Here is an 8,078-nt window from a genome sequence, read left to right as displayed (position 1 = left end):
AGCAAGTTATACATAATAGATTTGCTGTTTCATGTGCAATCATGAAATTTTAAAATCATCTTTTTGTTATAGAAATACTTGCTTTATTCCAAAAATTAAAAAATAAATTTAAATAGTTCAATGTAACTGAGAGTATAATATAGCAGTAAAGAATTTATCTTGCTCAGATTCCAGAAATAAGAAAGAAAAAGTCTGAGTAGTAATATATTTGAAGAAAACTAGACAGAACAGGATAAGCAAATATAAGTAAATATATAGAATAAACCTCAGACCACAAGACATTAGGTCATCCTTTAAATCCTGAAGGAAAACCAAGAATTCATTGGGCATGGTATAAAGTCATGCTCTGAGGCTAGATGTTACATCATTATCCAATTTCCTAGTTAAGAGAGAGTCCAACAGAGGATAATCCTCAGCAAGGCTAAAGTTGGTTTCCCAAGTGAAACATCAGTGAGTAACAGTGGCAAGAAACTCGCATTACCCTCTTGGAGCAATTTGTACTTTCCTAACCTAAGCTGAGCTTGGACTTTAAAGTGCATTAATACTATGTTTAATATGGTTAGCTAGGAGACGGAGAAGAGAAGAATATGAATTAGAGTGGAGGAACTGAGCAAGCAGACTTGTGAGCTGTGGAGATTGCTCAGAAAAAAATGAAATTTTATTTGTTTGCATCATGACCTATATGTTCTGGCTTTAAACCAAGATAGAGAACCCAACTCTTAGACTTATAAGGTAGAGAGACAGAAAATAAAACCTCCTAATAATAGAAGAGTTCAACAGAGAAATATTAATCTGCTCTGCTACTAATTTGGATTTAGTTTTTTCATCTACATATTTTGGGGTAGAAAGAACAATGAACTTGAATTGATATGAGTCAAAGACCAATTCTGCCTTTTACTCCCTGTTATGTCTGTGGGAACATCATCTTACTAGTTTAGGTTTCTATTTCCTAATCAGTCAAGTGAAAAGATTATATTAGGTGACCTCTGAGATCTCAGCCAGCTCTAGTTTTATAATTCTGTCACTGAACCATCTCTTAGGTTCCTTCTAGCTTTTAGCATCTGCTATTCTATAATTCTCAAAGTTATTCAAATCAAAATGTAATCATAAACATTTGTCATAATAAACTTATCATTACAATCTTTTTAATGCTAAGCTTTTTTTGGCACAGCAATAGGGACTAACTTTGCACAGGGTCACACAGCTAGTAAATGTAAAATGTCTGAGGCAGATCTGAACTAGTATCTTCCTGACTCCAGGATCAGTACTTGATCTACTAAACTGCCTTATGATAATCTTTATAGGAAAAAGTAGGTTTCCAGAACATTTCTGAAATGGGGAATAACAAGTTTATTACCATTATCACTAAGTAGAGTCACTGGTATCTGCCAAAGCTGCAGAAAATGGCTTTGTGCCATGTTGCTCATTTCCTTCAAACAACAATAAGAATACTCGAGCATCTGAGACATCTGGTTAATGATGCAATCATTTCTCAGGGTCTCTCTCTGCCTCTTTTTCTCTGAAGATAATGGTAACTATAGAATTTATGCACCCAGGAGTGATACCCTGACTCACATCCTTTGCTTCACTTCTGAGGATGATTCCACAGGAAAGTTTCCCTTCAGACATAAGTAACAAGTCACATATGGTGCCCCAGATAACATAAGCTTTTGTTAATAAAATGGCTCTCACCCAGAAAAATACTAAGGTGCAATAAGTCCTTTAAGATTTTCAAATGTACCACCTGGTTTGGTTGAACAACTTCTGTGACAGATAGACAGAGATTATGTGCTTAGGGTGACATGGGGGTGAGGAAGGAAAAGTCTTTCCAAAACAAAAGCCTTATTTTTCAACAAAGAAAATACAGTGCTTAATACTCAAGGATTATCTTTCTCTGCTTATTTTTGTGAGTAGAACCAAAAGAACATTGTATATGGTAACAGCAATTATTTTTAAGAACAACTTTGGTCCATTTCCATCCCAGCTCCTGGAGCTCTGGCAGCAGCAGCAGCAGCAGCCATGGAAGCACCATAGCACTAGAGTAGGTGGAACAACAGTTGTGGCTGAAGGTGAAGGAGCCTTTGCACTATTGCCTGTCAGTTAGATCAGGTAAACAGAATGGCATAGCATTGCAACCATGGATTTCATGCTGAATTAGTTGAAGAGTACTGTTACAAAAGAAACAGCTGATGTCAACAATGTGGTAATGGAAAATCCTGTCACCAGAAAATTTGATGCTGGTCAATATGTTCCCAATGGTGGCAATAGGCTGGTTTGGAAGATTTTTACTGGCATAAAAAAATTAAACATGAAATGGATGTTTTGTCATTAATTAAAAAGCTAGTTGATAAATATCAAAAATTTGAAAAGGATCAGATCTGTGATTCTCTAAAAGAAAGATTCCAATTGTTAATCTTTCTTCTATACCCTTAACATCTTACCCTCCAACATCTTTTAGAAGAATCCAGAGACTGCCAGACATTTTGTACAGAGTCAGTATGTTCAAGTGTAGCCATTGTTCTTGGAAATTGAGGGAAAATCTGCCTTCCACAGGTTCCCTGACATTAAGAATTATAAACTTTATGATGTAGAAACAAAATATGGGTTGATTTAGGTTACTGAAGGATTGCCATTTTTATACAGCAGCATGAAAATGTTTCATGGAAATGTTGCTCCAGAAGACAGAACAATGAATAAACAACAGCCTGAAAAATAATGGACTTTAATTTTGTATATCATCAATAAATCCTTCTGAATAAAAACCTAAGTTTCCTTGCAAAGACTGGGATTCAAATTTATCTTCCATATACCTACCACATCCTGAATAGTTGACTCTTCTATACATATTTTCTGTTAGCTGTGAGATTGCAAGTGATATGTACTCTTTAGAAGCTCTTGTTTGTACCTGTATTTAATAAATAAAAACCTATCTTTGAATTTAACAAGCAAGACATATTTAAAAGCTTCATAGGCAGTTAAAACAGTTTGGTTTTCTAGGATCCAGTTCTGTTCTGAAAATGCCTGAGGAAGTCTAGGAATATATGAAATTACTTTTAAATGTAACTCCATCAGGTAAGACTCAGATCATATGACAAAGATGTCCTTCTTTGGTGATATCAGTGAGGCCATGCTACAATATTTTGATTTCTCATTCCAAAGAGATAATCTTCACATATTTCTAACTACCCACGCATATAATAGTACAGAAACTTTTGTCTTGCTTAACTTCTGGATGTGTAAACTCTGAGATGGTACTTTTCATTTTGACCAATGTTCTACTAATTGCTGAGATGTATACCAAAGAAGAATATGTCAAGTTAATTCTGCCAGAACTCAGCCTCATCTTTAAGCAGAAGGAAACTATCCAGATTTTGTTACTTTTCCTACCAAAAAAAAAATGGGTTTACTACTAACCAGAACATCATGGATGAAATAAGAAACAGTGTTCTACCAATGGTTTGTAACAAAGCTTCTTAAACTATGGTTCATGACCCCACATGTGTTTACAAATTAGTTTTATATTTAATAAAAGGTAAAATTATATGTGTACCAAAGAATTATTTTAAATTAAATTTATTTATGATTTATATCAGTATATACTTCATCTGTATGCCTATTTTTATATGTCAATATACCTGTAGCTAAAATTTTCTTAGGCAAAAAGGGGTTGCAAGTAGAAAAAAGTTTAAGAATCCCTGGTTTATAAAGCCTTAGAAGTCCCTTCCATTCAAACTTTGCCTTGAATATCATTCCAATCCTTTCAAATTTCATAGATTATCCATCTATGAACAATCTGTGACACTAAGAATTAAAAATGAATGTTTACAAATATCTTTCCTTAATGTTCATCGTATAAATTTATTAGTGTGCTTAAGAAAGATTTTGGAATACATGGGATAAGTAGTTTGTATCGATGACATTTTACCCTTTTAAAAACAAACTCTAGCCAAGGAATATCTTCATGGGAATTTAAAGTACTGACAAATGTTCTTTTGCTTATAAGAAAATGGGAATCATTACAAAAGAGCTTGATAGGAAAGTCTTGATGCATCTAATTTCTCTGAACATTGAAAATAATTCTAAGCAGTTCAATTCTTTTATTTAAGTCATCAAAAATGCTTCATAGATTAAAAGTGAGGGAAAAAAAACAAACTGGAAGAACTCCACATAATGCAAGAATAGCAGAAATTTTTGAATGTCATTTATCAAATGAATGCATCTGAAGAAACAAAAATTCCTATTGCTGGTTGTCTTTAACAGTATTGAAGGAGACCCCCTAACTAGTGGTGGATCAAACAGTAAAGAGAATGAGATACATAATACACAGAAAGGCATCATTGACCCTTGAAGAGAAGCAAAAGCTAACAAAGGAACAGAAAGAGGCCTAAAAGTTGAAAAGTTAGCAGCTGTCCCACCTCTGTGTACCCATCAAGTAGACCAAAGTCTCAACAGAAGCTTTGATGGATTTTTTGCTTATACTCATATTCCAACTGTTCAAGGATCCACACTTAACTTAATTACATTGTGAGACCAGTGCCCAATTCATAGAATTCACAAGCAGCCTTTATGTCAAAAAATTATTACCTCTACTAACTATTTTTTCAGTCCTGTCCATGGGGATGGGCATGGGTTTTTCCACACCAGTTGATAATATAAAGAGAAATTTGACAAATGGCCTAAGTGCCAATCAAGACTTAGCAGATGCCAGTATTCAGCCTGCCAGTCAGTCCAAACCAGCAGCGATTCAGTGGCCCAGTGACACAAAAGACTCTAGAAATACCTATACACTCCAAGAGCTTCAGATTGAATGTCACAGCAGACCCTACACAGACACAGTAATATGTCTTCTCTGTATAAGTCTATTTGGGTCTCAGAAACATAAACTTAGCTTGAATCAATTATCTCAACAGAAACCAAACTGGCTTAATCAGTTTATACTTCCTCAAGGGTCTCCAGGAATGGACAATTCAGAAGACAGCTGAATATGGTAGGATAACCAGCCTTTGGTTTTCAGAGCAATCCTTTCTTTAACCCACAGAATTCTACATAGCCAGGCAATATGACTAGTAAAGTAGCACCTCACCTAGCAACAATTTAAAAGATCTTTTAGGGTGATGCATTTCATATTCATTTTGAAGAATTGAGTGTATTTTAATTATGGGTAAGCTTATTTTCATCTTGATATGTTTAATTGAATATCTGGCTTGAAAAAACTTTCCATACAGAAGTGAGTACAAGGGATAATGTTGTAAAAAATTACCCTGGCATGGGTTCTGTCAATAAAAACTTATTTTATCAAAAAAAAAAAAAAGAAAGAAAGAAAGAAATATAGCACCATACTAGATTTCTATTGATCTGTGTTTATGGACCATTAGGATTCCTTATTTCAAAGTAAGCTAGAGTATGTACATCCTTCCTGAGTGTTCTAGAGTTGGTTTTTTTTTTTAATAAAAGCAGAGATCTTCTTTAAAAAAAAAAAAAAGAAAGAAAGAAAAAACTTTCCATAGAGGTAAAAGTCTGAGAGATTTGGTGGAGGAAAATAAGGGCATCTGCATGAACATTATAATGATGTAGAATTCTTTCTTTTGTACACACTCAATGCAGTTTGATTCATTTCCTCAGAATTTTGCACAGCCAGCAAATATATCTAGTAGCACCTCAACTAGCAATGATTTAAAAGATCTTTTGGGGTAATGCATTTCATATTCATTTTGAAGAATTGAGTGCATTTTAATCTGGGCAAGCTTATTTTCATCTTGATATGTTTGACTATCTGGTTTGAAAGAACTTTCCATAGAGGAAGGAGTCTAAGAGAGTTGGTGGAGGAAAATAAGGGCAGCCATATTAGCATTATAGTGATGTAGAATCCTTTCTTCTTTTTTTTTTTTGTTTGGCTGTGGCAATTGTGATTAAGTGACTTACCCAGCGTCACACAGCTAGGAAGTATTAAGTATCTGAGGTCAAATTTGAACTCAGGTCCTTCTGACTTCAGGGCTGATGCTCTATCCATGGTGCCACCTAGATGTTCCAAAATCCTTTCTTTTGTACACACTCAGTGCAGTTTAATTCATTCCCTGCTGCCTTCTCTCACATCCTCTCTTCCCCTCCCCTTTTTTAATAATCTGAAATCATGGCTCTAAACCAGGATCATTCAAAGCTAAAATTGTTGTCAGTGGCTCATCTCTTCTTGCATGACTTGGTATAATTGATGACAAAAAGTAGTCAATGGCATTTACAAGTTTTATCTGCCCAGTGCTGCCAGGGTCTGCATGCCATAATTTTTATGTCTTAATTTTAATTTTTTCTTTACCCAGGTGCTTGAATTGATTTCTGGATTGATGTTTCTCTAAATACAGCAAACTGTAAGCATAAAGAAAGAATCAGGTGATTTGCTTTTCGGAATTCTTATGCATTGGTTGTTTTCTAGAAAGTTTTCAGCAAATATTGTAAAATTTCATTCATCTTGCTTCTCATTGATTCAAACCGTAAAAACCTCATAAACCATCTTCAATACAAGATGAATCATTTTAAAACCTGGTTAAACATGGTCTGTTTTATAGCATAGTCAATTTTGTTCCTAGGTTCCTGGAGAAGTATTTGGGGTCATTTGACTCTTTCTTCCTATGTCCATCTGAGCAAGGGAGATCTTGGATGGGCACAGTCACTTCATGCAGTCTCCTATTATGGAGCATTGCCCTATCTCTTCTTTCCTTATTGTGTTTGAACTAAACTTGTGAGGTTGCAATTTCCAAGACAGATTTACAAGAATCCAAGTGTATTTGGATAAACTTTTAAAGTTTATGCTGTATTGCTCCAAATGCAATAAACTTTACTTCCCAAAAGCAATCTCATCTTCGGCTTGCCAACAATGATGTTTGATTTGCCCACGATACAGTCTGACCTCTCTCCATTAATGTCACTGAAGGTTAATTCTTCCTTTCCTAAGAATTCCAGGAACCTTTCAGAGTTAACCATTTAGTAGAAGGAAGAAATTAATTCTAACATTTTTAAAGAAAACCTACGTGCTTTTTTAAAGTCTTTGATCAATAATATTGTTCTTCCATTTGTTGCTTTAAAAAGCCACAGAGCATTGTATTGTATATGATTTGTATTTTGTTAAATTATATTTCCACAGTTAATGCAGTGATAAATTTAAATATATCTTTCAAAGAAATGTATGTGTATTATGATTGCTACCTTCATTTTTTTAATTATCTGGAACCAGTAGTTTTAAATAAACTTTGTGAAGTTTTACATAGTATGGATATTCTTGGTAGATGTTCTGGGTTATATCAAATTTGATTATAAAATGTGATTTAGATGATTTAAAAAATTCTTGCTGTCAACATATGATAGTGATGCAAATTGTGTCCCCTTTGACTTTTAGGGGGGATGATGGGGGTGAACCCTGAAAAACTCCCCTCTGAGAGAGGCCATCCTCAGGGAGTCAAGATAAGTGGTTGAGCTGAAGATTAATCCTGAACCACTCTCAGTAGCTTTTTCAGTTGGAGATCTAGGACCCGGGCATTGTCAACAATTGAGGGAATCTCATTCAATTTTGAATTGAAGCCTGACCCTCAATAATAATAAAATATTAATAAATATTTTAATAAATAAGCTAATAAAAGACAACTCTGAACCCTGAATCTTTGCAGAAGTCTGAAACAGGATTATGCCCTGCCAGGATTTTTGTCCACTGTTGAAGATATTGTCTTCTCAGTGCCAATAAATCCCTTTTGCCACACAGATTTCAGGTTTGTTAATTCTTTCACATTGGACCTGCATGGAGCAGAGGGGATTCCCCATCCCAATTCTCACACCTCATCAAAACTACTACTGACCTCATCATTTGCACCTCATCAATAGGAGAGGACTTTTTTTAAAAAATCAACTTTTACATCTGAAAAAAAAAACTGCATGACTAAATCATCAAGAGATGAAGCTGTATCAAGAGAAAGAACTGGTAAGTGGAGTATGATAGAATAGTTTTTCACATATATTTGCATATTTGTATCTAATGGCAGCCATCTGATAGAGGAAGGAAAAAAAAGAAAAAGGAAATTTACATAATTACTACT

General features: G+C 34.5%; 1 pseudogene; it reads left to right on the top strand.

Annotated features, from left to right (window-relative positions):
* Positions 1 to 2,137: 2,137 nt before the first annotated feature.
* Positions 2,138 to 6,341, top strand: LOC127561478 (SCY1-like protein 2; annotated as a pseudogene).
* The last annotated feature ends 1,737 nt before the right edge of the window (positions 6,342 to 8,078 follow it).

Source organism: Antechinus flavipes, chromosome 4 (genome assembly GCF_016432865.1).
Source record: "Antechinus flavipes isolate AdamAnt ecotype Samford, QLD, Australia chromosome 4, AdamAnt_v2, whole genome shotgun sequence".
NCBI lineage: Eukaryota > Metazoa > Chordata > Mammalia > Dasyuromorphia > Dasyuridae > Antechinus > Antechinus flavipes.
The sequence above is the reverse complement of the archived record's forward strand: the minus strand, read 5'-3'. Positions and strand labels throughout refer to the sequence as shown.